Raw genomic sequence first — 18,699 nt, 5'->3', positions numbered from 1 at the left:
GTCCTTTAATTCACCTTAAATACTCTGCATAGCTCAAGGACTCCTTTTTGCAGGACCTAAATCCAAAGACAACAGCAGTCACCTTCTCCTTCATTTTAACAGACATGAATTCATATAAGTGGTTTTTTTATTTTTTGCTTTTAGCTGTTTTACCTACTATAAATGCTTGGGGGTTTACTGCAACCATTTATAAAATTAATAAATTTTAGAGTCATCACACTAAGCTGAAACATAATCTATATGATAAATGCATTATTGATACAAACATTTACATAAATTAGAATTATTGGCTTTTATGAAATTCTGCACCACACTGCTATTACTGTTAATTATAAATGTTCAGGAAATTGTTACAAAAATATATTATTTTATATATTGTATATATTATATATTTTATCTTTAAAGTTAATAAAATTAGATTTATGCAATTTCTTTGTCTGGTAAAACTGCTAATAGTTAAAAAAAGCATGAGAAAAGTAGAATTGTCAAAACATACCTGTGTTCCAACAACTGGTAAACACTAGGGTTGAAATGGTGTAAGCTTCCCTTGCACTTGTCAAATAATCTGCATACATTGCCAAGGAGAATTGTGAACTATTGACTCCAACCTCAAGTAATCTGTTACAGATACCCAATATACTCTATTAAAAGACTGAAAATGCAACAAAAGATAGAGTCTTGTAAATTACTTCAGATTTAGAGGGCATGATTGATTGTAATCCTAGAGAAAAAGTGATAATTTAGATTTGGTTGATCCCTGATGGGTAAATACGGCTGTGGATAAAATTAGAGGAAACTGAGAAGTTTTATTCACATCCTAGCAGAAGTTACAGTGGTACAGGAATTACGCAATGAAATGCAGTTGCTACTTCCTGGATGGAATGCAGTGAACGTGCTCAAAACTTGTATTGCAATGACTCCCCATACACACAATCTGCAGATGTAAACTCCTGCCAAGGGGGGTAGAACGGAGGGTGGAGTGAAGTGGAAACACCACAGCCAGGCTCTGTTGAGATCCTTGCACGAAAGGAAACTCAGTGGTACTTTGCAGCTGAAAAACTGCATGATACCTGCCAACCAAAGGAGATAGAAGATGTCTAGCTGCTGAGCCAAAAACTGTGGTGAAATCGCTCTCTTCAGTTGAACTTGGTTCACTATAAGCTAACTGTAATATTAATGCACACCGCATCCTCCAAGGTACAACCATTCCTCACTGAGCATGTGCTCTGTATTTCATTGACTATAACTTCAAGAGCAAAGCAAGAGAATTTTACACCAATCAGTAAAAAGCTATGTATGACTAACTCAAGTTCCAACTAAATATAAAGAAATAGTATAAACTTAATTTGATAATGGGGAGAAGTCAGGGAAGATTCCATCTTCCCTGATGACCAGCTGACAGTCCGAACCTATCTCCTGTAGAGGGACACCTGTTGGGTAAGAACCATACTCTGTGCATGCTGAATAATTTTCCTGGGGATGACAGCTTGTCTGTGTATTGTTTTTAATACATTTTTGCAGTCAGATACTATCACTGGCAACTCTCTAAACTGCCATGATTTTCTATTAACAAAGAGTGTTATTCCATAAACTGCTAGTGTGAGTTTTTTGTGGACACTGGCAGTCACTGGCAGCAGGTAACATACTCGAATAAAGTAGCAGAGCTGCTGAGGGATCATAAAGCAGAAAGACCCACCAAGGGGTCTCCCTTATGCTGTTGTCATGTGTCCCTGGATAAGTCAGTCAAACTGCCCTCAATCCGGTGGGACTGTTCAGTCCTCATAATTGGGCTCTGGCAGACTGATCAGGCACAAGAGTCTCAGCTTTCCTGAAGCACAGACAAATCAAACACTAAGGGTTGAAGAAATGTCCCCTTTTCACATGACACCTGATGAGTACACCCATTTAGGTGGATATCTTTGGATGGAAGCACACAGTCCTCTGCTCATATATTATTAGATTTGGTATTTGCAGGCTCCCCTTCTTTCCAGCTGCAAAAACATGGCAGGCCTACCCATACCTAGAACCCCTACACAGCCTTTTTACTAGAAGGTGACAGATTAAATTCTCCAAAATCAGCTTCTACAAAACAGTAGTATTGCTCACTCATGCAAGGGTATGTTTTAGAAGCAAAAAGTTTAAAACCAAGTCAATTCATGCCCTAGTTCACTTAAATAGGCAGTTTTAGCGAGCTGCCTTTATTAGTGCTTATGTCTGTTCACAATGGCCAAAATCTTCTTTGTATCTAAAAATTGGTTTAAAGCTGGACAAAATTGTCTTATGGTATTTCAAAGCTGAAAACTTCTTCTGAGGCTTTTATACAAACCACACCTCTAGCAACTCCATTTCATATGGAAAGCCGAGTTCTGCCACAAGCTGAGGGCAATGGAATAATATGTGTTAATCAAATCTAGACCGAGTAGTGTTTTCCTCTCTCTCCTTCCTCTCTCCAAGACTCACAAATTGCATTTCAGGTACTGTGGGTAAGACTGTCAACAGTTTCACATTTAGAAGAAAAGATGCCTGCTCACAAGCAAGGCACACTGCCATGTGTTCGCTATAAAAATCAGTTGCAAAAAATGATGTTGCAGATAAGAATCATTAAGAATGGCTCTACAGTGTGATTACAACTTCTCTTGTGTAATGTTTCTTCAAAAAGACCAGAGAAATGAGTATTTATCACAGCAAGAGAAATTTCTTTCCTTCTTTTCATTATTTTGTCTCCAAAATCTGTAACATATTCGTACTCCTGTGGTAATATTGCTGTTTATGGGCCTGATTATTACCTCAGCTGTGTTTTCCATGGACTGCACCTGGTAGAAAGGTGAAAAAGCCCTTGTGTTATTAGCTAACTGGACATTTCACTCATTTCAGAGGGCATGGGCAACAGACATGTGATGGAAAAGGGCAGATTAGGTTAGGGGACTGGGCACAGGTTCCTATGATAATACTTGTAACTATGTAAAAGGGGTAGAGCACACTTAACATGCATTATATTGCTTCTGTCCATCTTCACATTTGCGACCTGGTTTTGAAACAGAATATTGTGTTTTTCAGAGAGGTAGAATGAACCACATAGCAATATCTGAGAGAGAAAAAAAAAGAAAAATAAAGACAATCAGGTAAATGGTAGATGAGTACTCTCAGACAGAATCGACCAAAACTTTTTTGACAAAATGCATCTCTTGTGAGTGGATGAGGAACTCCCACTCATCAAAATGAAAAACACTTCACAGGAATACACTTATTTTGAAGAGAGTTTTATCAGTGCAGAATGAAATGTCTAGTCCAAATGAGAGAAAGGGACTCTTACCAAGAATTCAGAATTTTGTGACATTTGTCATGGCGGAGTAGATCAGTATTTCTCTTGCAACATTTCATGTAAAGAGGTTAGGCAGGGCAATAGTTTTAAGGGTAAAGAGGCTGCTCTTACCATAAAATGACTGCCTGTGGTGAAAGAGAATGTGCAAGGTGGGCTGGACTCAGCAAACACACAACACCTTGCACATTTTGCGCCTATCTCAGAAATCTCCTTTTTATGGATGGAAATGTGCATACTCTGTTAGGAGAAATAAGCTCTTGGACTCTAAAGGCTGCCTAGCACAGGTTCATTGGTCATGAACCTAATAAAACGTAGTCGGTTAAAAAGTCACTATTGCCCTTAGCAATGGCAAGATGTTCACCACAGAGAGCACATCTTGCGTTGCTAACAATAAGTGTTACACTTTAAACTGCTGGGCTAGGCAAGACCTGCACACTGCATGGGTGAGAAGATACAAACATAAATGGGATTGCTACAAAACTGAGTAAAATGGTGAAATATTCCAATTATTCCAGTGAAGACTAGCAGCTTCAATATACTCCTCTAAAACAATTAAACCTAATGTATTACACAATACCAGACAGAAGCACAGTAATATCAGGTTTCCCAGGCATATACATAAGAAAAAATTCCCAATTTTTTTTTATTCCATTAAAGCAGAAGTATCACAGCAATGAAAGTATCCATATAGGGTTAGCTTAATTAGTAATTTCAGTTCTCGGAAAAGAGAGAACTAGTAACTCAAATAAATACATTTTCAGTTAATTGCTACTGTTGTACAACAAAGAATAAATTTGTGTGCATTTACAAGGTGAGGTGAATTTCTGATGCTTATCTTTCAAATAAAGCACATTTTTTATCAAAAACATAACATAACTGCTTTTTGCAGCTGTTATCTCACTGCTGCTGTACATCACTTTATCTGCAGGAAAAGCTTGCACATTTTGAACAGCAATATGAGAGAACTGAAACACAAAACATATAAAAATCTCACAGTGCTACTGCTCCATTAATGTTTTGCATATTAAGTAGCAACAATACTAGTAATGAAACTTCTATGCTACTATGATGGCAATAGTAGGGGATCTTGTAGAAAGTAAAATCCCAACAGATTTTACAGCAGCTCACATTCCCAGAACACAAAGTTCTGAGGTGAAAAAGTAAGTATTTCCAGAGGTAGTACTAGTGTAATCATTAGTGGAAAGCAGAGTTATTTCAACATGAAAATATATTTTATAAAAAAAGGTTTGTTGTTGTGCTGGTTTAAAGGTAAAGCAGCAGGAGAAATGAACCCAACTCAAAAGAGATTATAAGTCAGAGTTACAGTTTAATAACAATAATAAATAAATATAATTATATGGACAAACAACTGGTTTTAGCCCACAAAACCCAGATGTATAACCCTGAACCGTGGAGCATGAACAGAATGGTGTTTGTTTGCCCCCTGTGCTGAGCCCCACGTGGTCCTCCTGAGTCCAAAGTAAAAGGAAAGGAAAACTTATTGGTGAGAGTGGTGATCACAGTCAGGTCGAGGTTCTGGTCCTCCTCTGGATGCGATGAGTGGGAGCCCAGAAGTCCCAAGACTCCAGGATTATATACACTCAGGTTTGAGTGGGAATGCCCAGTACCTCCCCCAGGGCAGGGAGTTCCACAATGGGTGATTGTGAGTCCTGAGATATTTTTTGAATCCTTGATGGTCCATTAGCAGACATCACCCCTCAGCCGGGGTGTGGAGGTGCTAATGATGCCCGGAGGGGAGTTATCAGACTTGAGTCATTGGTGTGAGGATAGGAACATCCTCCTGTCTCACAGGCTTCTTAACACCCAGCTTATAGCCTGAGGGGTCAGGTGTGCTCTGGGCAGCTGCTGCAAATGGTCTATTTGTTAACAGTTCCTGGGAAATTATATAGAGGGTGTAGAATACACAGTACGGGTTACACCCACACAGTGATGAACTGGTCCTGATTGCTTTAACTAGGACAGTTTTTTTTTTTAATTCCCTTAAAAAATAGAAGGAAATATTATTTCCTTGTGACCACCATCATCAAATGACTGTGTGTTCCATTCACCAACTTTGATCAAAAAAATTAAACAGGACTGTCTCTTTAGCATAGGTCATATGTCCTTAACCACCTCTATCTTAAAAAACACTAGTAAAAGGAACTTTTTGTGTTTTAAAAAGTGCTTTTAATCTTTTTTTTTTAAAGAGAATTTTAAGACCAACATATTGTTTGTTCATTCCTTGTGCTGTTCTCATGTCCCTGTTAGTATATCAATAATTTACTGTTTATTTTCTATTCCTTAAATCACTTCAAGCTGTGAAGTCTGTCCTTTAACATAATACAGGGAGCAGACTGCAAAGACTAGTGCTGAGAACACCCATAACAGGAGAAGCAAGGTATAATATGAGAATCAGATTCTCATTTTGGTGCTTACTTTGAAGAACTATGCATTTCCACAGTGCTTCAGAAAGCAGCCACCATCCTCAGTCACTGAATAATGCTGTCATGAGTTCTTGAGCTTTCAGTGACATATAAGCCTTGTAAGGCCATGATTGCTATGTTGTTGTCATCAAGGAAACTCTGCAACTCATGTTCTTTACATGGTAGTCTTAATTTATATTTTGAGCTACAGTACTTTAACCTTTGTAGTGTGGATAATTTCTCCACAAATGATTTAGCCTACTCACCATTTCATATGACTAGCCATATATCCTTGTTTGGGAAGCACAGTTTTCATTAAATTTAATTACTTCCCCCTACGGCTTGCATGGGAAAGTTCCATGGTAAAGGTGCAGCTATTAAATAAGTGCAGCTACTAAACAAGGCCAGCTGCTATTAAAATCTACATAGTAAAGGTGAAACTACTAAATTAAGGTGATTACTGTTTGAAGGTGTTTCTAGATGAAGACATATGGGTAAGCCTTTGCACTTACAGTGCATTTTGCCGTATACAATGCTGTAAAAATTGTGTGACAGGCTCAGCAGGGTGTTTCCATGTCTTAGCTGGTACAGCAATGTCATATTAAAATAATTTCTATAAATATGAAATATATTATTTCGATAATTTTCATCCACTAGGAATTAATCTGAAATTCATAATGAATATCAAAATGTCTGCTATGTTTCAAATTAAAAAAATCTCTTTAAAAATTACTAAAGATTTGTCTATACTGTGTTGTGAGTGGCACTCATAAGTAGAACACAAGTCCTCAGTGAATTGGTGGGGACTGATTCATGTCCAATTTTCACAGGCTGTCACATTTTAGAACAAAGGGAATTCCTTTACTTTTTGTAGCACTTGGCCTGCATCTTCTCAAAACCACACTTTAAACCTTGTAGTCATGAGATATAATTCTGTGTTTGTGGTTTCTCGTTTCACAGTATCAAAATAACTGTTCTTGCAGCCCTACAGAGTAGGGTTGTACAGCAAGATGCCAGAGTTTCTGAACAGGGTACAAGGCCTTTGAAGGGAAAGGTCTCCAAATACATGGTTTGTAGCAGTCAGTGCAGCCAAACTTGGCATAAACCATACCTCTGAGGTGCATGCTTGGAAGAAGCCCTGAAGCATACTATCCCATCATCTGTGATCAAGTATTCTCTTTGAGGGAAATAGTTGAGTTGCTTTAGAAGAGAGTTCAGAAATTAATTAGCATGTAAGCAAAGCGTGCAAGAGTCTGGGAATGGAATAAAGAGCAAGTCAAACTGCCCGTGTAGGAATATTTTAAAATTATGTTCTATGACTGTCCTTTGTAGAGCAGATCACTCTCATTGTATTGCTCATGGAGAACAACAATCTCATTATAAGGCACAGTCTGGGGGACTACCACATTTCTAATTGTTAGCAGCCCCTAGAATTTCCATTATTTTCCTGAAATCCTGTGATACAGACAGTGAAGTTCCCTTTGGCACTTTCTTCAGACTATAAGGAATTTCTACATCTGGATAATATGACAGGAGTAACCATGTAATATTAATCCAATCTGAAATTCGCTGAATTATTCTTGTTGATTTCAGTTGACTTTGAATGACAATTCACAAATGACCAAGAGGCGACACCAGAGTTTTCAAGACCAGAGGATCTGTCATACAACTACCTACATTTTTTCTAAATCTCACACTTCAAGCCCTAATGTCTGAAAGCTGGCTTTGCTGTGATCCAAATTGCATTTGGTGGTGTACTAAAACGAGATGATTTGAAGAGGCAGATGGTCTTTGCAACCTATACTACTTCACACGTATTTCATAATCATAAAAGTCTCATTAAAATAATAATGAAGCATATTTATTTTATTAATATTATTCTTTCTTTCCTTGATTACATGCAAAGGTTTTTTTTTACTTGTAGTTCTTTGTGACAAACCCAGGGTCAGTCAGGGTTTTGAGAAAGTTAATCTAAAATTTTTCTTTATAATGAGCATCCTGAAGTAGAAGATGCCTTCCATCAATCTGATTTTATTAGCCTATAAATTGGAATACTTTACTTCTTAAATCAAGACAGTCATTTAAGATGGACAGATTAGATAAAAAAAATTCTGTTTTTTCTCACAATTCCTTGCTTCTAGGTTTGCTTGTAGCATTACAGAAGGTTTCTGAGATGCATCAAGCTTTCCATTGACCTTCTCTGTCACCTGCAAGGTCTGCCTGTCTCTTCTCTCAATAGTTTCTTCATAGCTGGAGGCTGCCAATGTATTTCTTTCTCTCTTTATCTGCCTGCCCCATGCTGCAACCTATCTAGTCTCACTCCTGCAAGGGAAGGCTCATTTGGTCCTCTACAACAGCAATCTGCCACCTCTTTTCAGCAAGGTCTACCTCATCTGATGGCTCAATTCTTATAAATAAATGAATAAATAAATAAGTAGGTAGTTATGAAATATCACAATTTCAATGACTTAACTGTTTTTGAGAAAACTGAACTTTAATAAAGGACAGTATCTTCCAAATAATTTTTCTGGCAAATACTTTAAAAAATAGATGATGATAGTTTTCCTGAGGACGTATGTATACGGTTAAAAAGTTTTTTGATTTTTTTTTAAATCAGTTGAGGCTGTTAGTTTCTCTGGATTTTCTGAATTAGGTAGTCTTAATCTACATATATCTGAAAATGACTTTCTGCTACCTGGATCCAAATGTTTACATTTCAAGATTGTCCTAACCTTTGTGTCCTAACCAGACAAATCTTTTATCTACTGACATTCTACAAGTAGTAGTAGGCACAATAGTTCCTGTATGTATGCATGTTCCAAGTAAAATCCCTTGCAACTTTCTTAAGTAATTTTTTGTACAACAAAGTTAACTCATAATACTCTCCAGCTTTAAGAAAAATATCAAAATATTGGGAAAATTATTTCCAATGACCTTACAAAGCAGCCAGGCCATTATGACTAACTAAAGTGATATTAAATAGAGATTAAAAAACCTGAACTTTTCCAGATCAGTATTGTATGGTTTTATTGTACTGAATTAATTTAGCACCTCAGAAATACAACATTTAAAATGTTTGATTGAAATATATGCCTTCCTTGAGACTTTCTACGTTCCTTCAGATTTTAATAAAAAGTAAAATCTCAAACAAACACTTTTGGTTAGTGCTTCTGCTATGCCCAAGCATTCTTTTAGTGAATTAATCCACAAAAAGAAAAAAGTCTCCAAAGTTTTTAAGTCCAAAGTGATTGTTGTCACAGCAAATTTAAGAGATGAGCTACATTTAAGGGCAAAAGATCCAGATCCTGTGAAAAGCAACAGATGTTCTTATAATAGAAGGAACATCATAGTTTAAAAATAAAATTTATGATGGTGTTGATGAGTTTTTGGGATCAAAACTGAGATCACCCCCTAAGTATAATGAAAACTAAGATTCAATATCCAGTATATTTATTTCAAATGCTTTTCATTACTCAGCTGGTTTTTCGAACTTATCAGAGCGTATTGAGTTGTGCCAACTATGCATGTTTAGTAACAAGATGACCTTGTAGCAACTCATAATGAATTTAAGTGCAGTTGTAATAAGAATATCAAAGGGAGTTTAAAAGTCATGTTTATAATCTTTTGGTAAGGCCACAGACTTCATTATCATAATGCTATAGCACAGATCCAAATCAATTTTAGTTATGCTTCTAATGTAATCTCAGGCTTGCAACCAGCTGCTTCAATTATTTTTTTCAGCAATGTCTCATCTAAAACTTCTCTTTTTGTTCCTGTTAGCCCCTTTCCTTTCAGCCAAAACAGACACTTATGCAAGGGGAAAGCAGCCATAGAATTTGCTGAAGAGCTACCACATTTCCTCTGGAATTACAGCACATCTGCTTGAGGTAGGGCCAGAAATGACAGTAAGTTGCTCAACAAACTCCATGATGAATTTGTTAATTCATTTGTTTTCTTTTTCCTTTGTGTTTTTTAATGGATAGCTATTGAACCTATGGCAAATAGTCCTCTTCTTTAATATGGATCTTTCCCTTATAATTTGGCTACAAATAAGTAAAGTTTTAAATCACGTTGGTTAAAAGACATCTTCCTTAACATGGGCTTTACTCCTGGTACTTTGCATTTCAAACATGACAGAGGAAACGAGCTCTTTTTTTGGACTACTTTTATCCAGATAATAAACAGAAGGAAAAAAGAACACTCTCTCATTGTATGGGACTACACTGGCAGTGAAAGCTAATTTTGAAAACACTGTGAATGGATTGTTTCGTAGTTTGACATCTTAAAAAATACACCCTGTGTTTGTTCTTAGCAGAGCTAAGAATTCAAATCATTCCGGGAGATCCTGAACAACACTCTGGGTGGAGCGCTGAATGGAGGATAATTGACAATTTGAATTGTCATTATTTCTTTCCAAGAAATATGCTTACACAGTCACTTGCTGTTGCCTTTGGAACCCACTGAAAAGCAGCAGTTCATAAAGCAGATCCCCTTGTTATATGACACAACAATACCATAATGTGCAGCACCAATCAGGAATGATTGGTGGACCATGTTACACACATCTTACAGTAGTGGATTGGGGTAGTGGCACCACATACATGGAGTTTACAAGCAAACAAACACTAACTTTTGCCTTGCCTAGGGCTTTGATTCAGTTCACTGAACAAAGCACTAAAAGTAATTACAGTCTTTTTCTTCGAAATTGTTTCAGACTCTCCTTGGAGGTTTCTGCTTCAAAGGCATTCCAAATTATAACAAAAGAAAGTGGGCTATTTGCCCAAAGTTTGAGAAAATTTAATTTAATAGCACAAATGGACTCTTTTCAGGTTCCTTCTCATATGAGGAAAGGGCAGCCAGGATTGTTTGAAGTGCTATGTTCAGGTATTACCTTCTTTCTTGAGATTCTGGATAAAAGACAGCTGGAATCTGTCCTGAACTAGCCTTATACATTACTGTTTAAGGCAGCTTCATCTCAAATTGTTCATAATTTCTTAAGCTGAAAAAGTAGAGGAACAGCCAAAAAATTCACAGGCCACAGACCTGTTCTCTCTTCTACTGACCCACAATGTCTGCCTCTCAGCTGTGCTGAAAGAAGCGAAGTCTGAAACAAAGACAAAGCCAATCCAACACTGTTTTTCTTCAGATTCTTAGGAGACCATCAATACTTCCATTAATAGAATTATTTGTGGGAATTATTTTCAGGAATTATTTTCTGTGAAGTACTAGTTTAGGAAGTAGGGAGAGGTGGCTTGTTAGTGACTTATGATTCACAGAATTAAAGGCAAGTAACAAAAAATTATAGAAATCAAGCCAGATGAAATATTACTGCTTATATATGTATTATCCCTTCTACTCATGACAGTTAAATCAAACCACTACAAAATCAGGTGTTTAAAATGCTCATACCATGGGAAAACAGAGTTAAAGCTCTCAACTCAAAAGAACATGCAATTTCTAGCTTCTCTAATTCTGTGGTTCATGGTCTTTAACAGCTATTTTATGAAAAATGTAATTTTAGATGGTACAGAATCATAAAAAATTAAAAATCATGTCATGAGTTAAAAATAGAAGGCTATATGAGTGTTCCAGAAAAGAATAATAAGCTTTATCAGTAAAATGAAGATGGGAAAATTAGGAAGTTACTTGACTATGTTAATAATCTGTATATTATGATTAAGTGCTCTGGTCTGGAGGAAATTCTATAACACTGTCACAGGTTGATCTCTCATGATAGCAAGAAGCAGAGTTTTACCTGTATTGAAATTTCTGCCCCTTCTGAGCATCTGTACATATCTCCATTACACATTAATGCAAATATTTGCACAGGTGCTGTAAAACTTTTGCAATAATCTAAGTTATCTTTTAATAGTCTGAAAGGTGTTCGCCCTCACATATATTCATGACCTGAAAGAATAACTTCTACTGGATGCATTAAGAGACACAAGAGAATCTCTGTCTTACATAAATCAACCCTACAAATAAATTCAAGCCCAGATCCTTCTGAATGGTAGTCAGCTATCTATCTTGTCTAGTGACTGTTTCATGCCTGTTCTGTAAAGCATTTGATTTTGTTTTAGGTTTTGATTGTTTTACATTTTGTCTCTCTGTATTACATATAATTTTCTCTTTACATAATGAATACTTTTTTGTTCTTTAAAGGAGGCTGGTTACCACTGGTGATAAAGGTTTAATTGCATCATGTAGTGTAGAAAATATTTCAACAACATAATTACTCCTAATTAAAGTCACTTCTGCCATTTATCTTAGCTTGAAGTATTTTTATGAAAAGAGTGCCATATTGTGCTTGCTTTCTTCTCTGACTGTCTAGCATTGCCATTGTGCTAGGCTAAAGTACCACTGACAGATTTCCTTATGTGTTGCTGTGCAGCCTAAGCTGTGATGCTGTGCATAGATAGAATTCAGAACAGTCATAAAATTCTGACACTGACTGCTTCATGTAATCATGAGGAGGTGGCATGAACCTCTTTTGGGGAGATGAGAGGTGAAGAAGTTGCAGAGGCAGACCTTCTGGCAAAAGTATTTCTGAGTGCAAAAGTAGAGATTGGTACTTCTAGCACCAGGCTGGCATCTCAGCATGCAGAACAAGTGCACTCCACAGTCAGAGCAAAAACTCTCACCTAGTGGAAATTCAAGTTTGGTACAAATAAAAAAGGCTGGAGTAATATAAATTTGCTAAGGATTTAACAAAGATCAGTTCTGAGTTACACTGAGCCTTAATATGAATGGAAGATAGTTAACAGACCAAAGGATTGGATCAACGTTTTTCCACTCCATGCCACCACATTTAACCAGAGCTGACTGAAAACTGATTTTTATAGTTCTCTAACAAGTGACAATGATTAGACATATGGAAATAAGATTTGGTAAGATAAACACTTTCTTTTGGTTGTTTTGGAACCACTTAACAGAGCAAACAATAGGGTCAATACCTTCCATTTCAGGCTTAAATGTAATTTCTACTTGACAAGGACAAAAAGGAATCTTTATTTTTTTGAAGCCGTGCATCGAAAGCACTAGATTAGCAGTTAAAGAGCATACCACAATGATTTAAAGGTTGACTGGGATTCCAAATTGTACTCCATGTTTTATTATATATTTAAAAAGCTAATTATAACTAAAGCCTAACTGATGACAGAGGAGGACTGAGAATGTTTATAAAATGCTGTAATTGAATTATCACCAAGAAACTAGTGTTGCGAGATGAGAAAAATCATTAGCCTATATCACTGTGCTATCAAATGTGTGCAATCTAAACCTTTTTGGAGTTCAGAGCATTTCATTTCAGCTATCTAGTAATTCACCTTTCAGCATTAAACACCATTATTGAATGATGAAGACTGTAATAGATGTTGAAATGTACTGCAGTATTCTATCCAGGTTACTGCACAAAGGCCTCTTCCACACATTTGGACTATATGTGCTAACTCTCTTCCTAGAGCTTATTTAATAGTCTGGTGTTTAAACTATTACAGTGATTTATTCCAGTATTAAAAGTTATATTTCTTTGACAAAACACTAACAGTTTTAGCACTTTCTTTGACTCCCTGTGTCTGAGAATATTAGTGACACAGGTATAATGTCATACCTATCATCTTTTAACAAAAATGCCTCAAAATTTTTTATTTATCTCTATGGCACTTGACATATTTTCCATCAATATATTCCCTTCTTCAAATTCCTTCAGTAATGACTATCTTTTCCTCTATTTTAAATTTTTTATGTTTCACTGCATTTTCAAATTTCCATTCCCATTCCTTCTTACAATACATTTTTATTGGCTAGATGCATTATTCCTTTACATGATTCCAACTATTCAAGCCTGGACTGTAGAATTTCCCACTGCTCCTTCATTTCAAAGAATATTCCAGACTTTCCTTACATTGCTTACATGCTTTTCATACACTTTGGTAAGATATCTGCATTTTTAATTTGGTTTATTTTTTAATTTTCCCAAGTCTCCTTTGTAGATTCAAAGTGTGCCACATTTAGCAACACAAAATTCAATATAAAATTGAAAAGTCTACTATGAATTTTACATAACAGATATAGTGGAGTTAAGAATAAACCTAACTTTTGGCAAGGTCTGGACCTTTTTCAGCCTCTTGTCCCATTAGTCTTGATAAAATCAAATATGGAAGACTTAGTAATCCTGTATTCAAACTGTAAAGGATTTCAGTTTTTCAAATTATCAGAAAAGTTAATCCTGAAGACAAAATATGTTGTAACAGAGAAAACAAGAAACTCAATTTCAAGGAAAGTGAAGCTGATTGTTTTACACTTCAGTCGCCCCTGAATTTGGAGACACAATCTCTAATAAAATATTCTAATTTTCCTAAAACTTGCACATGGTGAAACACAGAAAAATTCTATTTCTTAAACTCCTTTAAAACCTAGGCAATTTTCCCCATATTTGTGAAAAAGAGACATATCCATGCCCACTAAAGCTAAAACTGATTGCAAAAGGACAATGTGGCTACTCAATATTCACCATAATACGTAACTATAGACAATCAATGTACTTTGGCAGAGCAACTCAGAAAAAAAAAAGCTATTAATTTAAGAACCCAGATGACTATAAAAAAGGATGATAGTTGTTATAGTCACTGCTGGTCACTGCACACAGCTCAGAACCTGAAATCTGATTTTTCAGACATTTCTGTGATGACTGCTGGTTTCTCCTCAAAAGTACCAACTCTGATCTGATTGAGCTCTGCAGAAAGCTACTTCAGCTCTCAAGTGATATCCCTACTTCAGTGTTTACTATTTTGACAGTGAAAAGTCCAAACATCATTTAAGTATGGTTTCTCAGCTTTTGCTGAAGAACTAATATAATAATAAATCTGCTAAAAGCAGTGTTTTCCTATATGTCAACATAGACAAAAAGGAAGTAGACAACAATGATTTTAATTTGAAAATCCACCTGAAACTTCACAACTGTTGCTTTGAACTTTGCCTATGTAAATTTCTCATATGCAAAATGGAACCATTCTTTTTCAATTTGTCCTTCTCCATTTGGTCAATTTATTAGCATTTTATGTATTCCTATTGTGTGATTTTTTTATTTATTTAATAACTTAGGCTATTTCAGTTCTTCTGTGTTTGCTATAGATTTTTATTTTAAATTGCCATTTTCCCTGCAATGTGAAATAGCTTAAATTCATTTTAGTATGGTGCTGGGATCACTTTTTTCCCATTACTGCATATATTGTAAATAGGAAGAAAATGCTTTTTTACTGCAGGCAATGTGTAAAGTCTCTCTGTTTGCATTTGGAATGTTAGCTCATTGTCAAACACCAGAATAAGAAAAAAAAGTGTCTTCTCAGGAAACCAGACGTATATTAATATTACAGCAACAAAAAAGAGGCATGAAATTTCAGCACTCTTTAAGTGCTATGTTTTGGCTCAATTAAAACTTTTACCAAGTTTGTCTAATAAATAAGCCATAACTGGATTGCAGGATGCAACACCTGAGAACTCTGAAAAGGGAAGAGGCTGTATGAAAACTACTTGTTAAAAGATCACTTATTTTTCTTTTTTTTTTTTTTTGTGGGTGGCATAATTATGTTTTAAAAAAGGATGACCGAAATTCTGTATTCAACTCCTGTCTTTATCTGTTATCCACAGATAACCATGAGTAAGACAAAAGACAATTTAGATGTCAGTCCTCCCGTTCCTCTTTGTAATACTGAGTTGTCCAAAGAAGCGGCCAGATATAAACTATGTGGAATTTAGTATTACCAAGAGTATGAGGGCAGAAATGTGCAGGATTCAGGGGAAAACATTCACATAGGGACAAATACCTGCTTATACCAGTCCGGGATGCCTTGCTGATCATGCCGTAATGTCCGTGTAGAGCAGGGACCTGGAGGCAGGCAACATCACACAGCTTTGACTCAGCACATGCTCCAAGACAAATTGTCACGGCTGCCCTTGTCCCCTGACCTTTTACAACTTCTACACAACCAGGCAAAACCCTTGTTGCAGGTTTTGTGGGGGCCCAAAGTAGGTGACTTTCAGCACAGCTATGCTCTCAGACCCAGCGGGGCTTGGTCAGTCGAATCCTGATAAGTATTCTAATTGTTGCATTTGAACTCTTTAACGGTTTTCTACCTCATTGGAACCCCTGGCAAGTTGTCATTTACTGTTCCTCATTGTGTCTACAGGATTTGTCTAAGCCTGTATGGCAGCAGTGACATGAGAGTATCTTTTGTCATTTTTTTCTTCTGTTTAGGAAACAGAACAAATATTTCTGCAGACAAAATAGTGAAATATGCTCAAAATGAGGGACTCAGTACATGGTTGTACTTTAAAGTCAGAAAATTTGAACATATATATGAGAAAAGTAAATCCACAGAGGCAAGAAGTATCCCAGGCAGATTCTGACACTTTCCATATACCATGACCCAACCATTCAGAATCATTTTAGAAGAAAAGAAAAACTATTAATGCTTTCCTAAACTCTACAATAGGAGGAACTGGAAGTTCAAGAAAGTACCCAAAGGACAAGTTAATAGAATTGGAAGTGCTTGCACTTGTTTTAGTAAGACATAAAACACTTTTAGTATTTTCTATGTCAATTCTCTTCTCTTTTCTGGGTTAACTTGCGGATTTCATTTGTATTTACCAAAATCCTGCTGCATTTTCTTCATATTTTTAGAGCAGAGGATCTGCAAAGAGGGGAAAACACAGCTACAACCATGTGTTTCAGCATCCATGTTCCTGCTGGGTTCCCTGTAGATAGGACAATGATGCAGTTTGTCTTATCAAACACTTACTTTTCCCTTCATGGTGGATGGTTATTCAGGAAAAATTAATAATTCCAAATACTCTCCAGCCTAGTCAGCCTTGGAAAAGACGACAGCTCTGGTATCCAGCAGTTAATTGTGCTTTGATGTTTACTGAATATGGACACTTTGTTCTACTCTAAACAAAGAGATTCCAGGAAAAGCTTAGTTTTCTACAGCAACAGTTTCATACATAATTTCTGTAAAATCTAATTATAGATATAACTGAACGAAACTTACATATATCAGAAAAAACTACAAAAAGCAAGCTAACAATTAGTGCAACAACAATAATAATGTAGTGCCGGGAGAGTGAGTTATATAACGTGGGTTTACAGGTCAAAACACCTAATGTGCCTGTGCATACATGTGCATAAATGTATTAATACCAAAGACATGTAATTTAGTGAGGTTTTTTGGATGTTGAAGAACAAAGCAAAAAATTTTAGGTGTGTATAAATGTATCTATGTGGTGCACACATGTACCTTGACTACACATACATACATATTACATATATAAAGTCATAGAAAGTTATAGATGAAAAGAGCCCCTCTGAGGTCCTGGGCCCTTCAGAAATTGCTCAAAATGAAATTAACATCAAGGTCAGATTAGGTTGCTCAAGGCCTTGTCTAGTGGAGATACGTACAATAAAGCCAATTTGCAAAGCTCATAGACAACCATTCACTAGTGTGCATTTTTCTTTCAGTTGATTTTTTTCCTTCATATTAGAGGCAAATAAAATGTATCTGATTCCATTCAATAGGATAGTGATGACTACTATAGAGGATAGATGAATAGATTTTGCATCAGTAACCTCAAGCAGTGGAGTTTAACATCTAGATCATTAACATGAGAGACAGAAGCATATATTTATTCCAGTGTCGTTACTGTTTCTGGTCGCTCTTAGTTCCACGGGTGCTGAATAAACCTCATAGCTGGATGAGGAAGGACTGCAATGAAACTGAAGGAAAATGTGTAGATATTCCAGGGGGAAAAATTTATGAAGAGAGAAAATATATTTCTTCAGACCTAAAAACATTTATTTAAATTTTGACATATATCTCTCTGTTGAGAAAAGGCATGATTTTATTTCATTTTCTTACCAGGTATATTGATCCTATGTTTTCTCTTATCTTCTTGTCACAGATCATTTTATTTTTGAGGAAAAAAGAAATAAACCCTCTATGTCTAAATGGTCTATTTAGTACTTAGCTACAAAAGAGTGAGTGCATATTAAGAAGTTTAAAATTCGGAGAGCTCACTCATTTAAATGTCAGCGTACCCTTTGAAGTGACATTCAAGGAGTTAACTCAGCAAACAAACAGTAGTGTCAATGACCACAAAGAATAATACTGTAATGCAGATGGAAGAAATAGTGTCTGTAGACCTGTTGAGACTCCCTTGAGTAATGATATTTTCTTTGTTGTGTTTTTGTTTTCGTTTTCCTTTGCTGTTGCGGGTTTTTTCCTTTGGCTGCAAACAGTCTCACTACTCCACTGGTTAATACAAGCATTTTAACAAAAGGTCCCATGAGTTTTTAGGCAAACTATATTACTTCTCAGAAAAATTCCTTCTCCTTTATAAGTCAGTTTTCTCTTGAAAATCATCCACTTAGAGAAATTAGAACAATTTTGTAGCATTTTTGGAATAAATTATTTCACTTTTCGTTACATTTTCTCTTCTTCATATCCTAAGCATCTATTTGGAAATTTAAGCTGGAATGAATATTTCTTGCTGACTTCAGATCTCTTGTTGCAGTCTTTGTTCACTCCACACTGGACAACAGGAACAACCACGGTAGAAGCAACTTGCATGGAGACGCATCTAGCTAAGACAAAACTCTGGACTGCAAAGACACTAAAATGCTCTCCCCCAGGAATTATACAGATAATTTTTTTACTAAGAATATTCTGAAATCCAAAAGGCTTAAACTTGAAAAGACTTCATATAACTTAATAACTTGAAAGGCCCTTACTATAGGAATGTTTTAATGACGTTATGGACTATTCTTAAGCAGTAAACTACTTTTTGTCACTACAGATTTCTTAGAACTATTTGATACTTTTGGCACCTGAACTGTAAAATCTGCTGCTGACCATCCAGATAGAGCACTTTTGGAAGTTTGAGACCTATCTGGGCCCAAAT

This window comes from Pseudopipra pipra, chromosome 1, assembly GCF_036250125.1.
Source record: "Pseudopipra pipra isolate bDixPip1 chromosome 1, bDixPip1.hap1, whole genome shotgun sequence".
NCBI classification, from domain to species: Eukaryota; Metazoa; Chordata; class Aves; order Passeriformes; family Pipridae; genus Pseudopipra; species Pseudopipra pipra.
The sequence above is the reverse complement of the archived record's forward strand: the minus strand, read 5'-3'. Positions refer to the sequence as shown.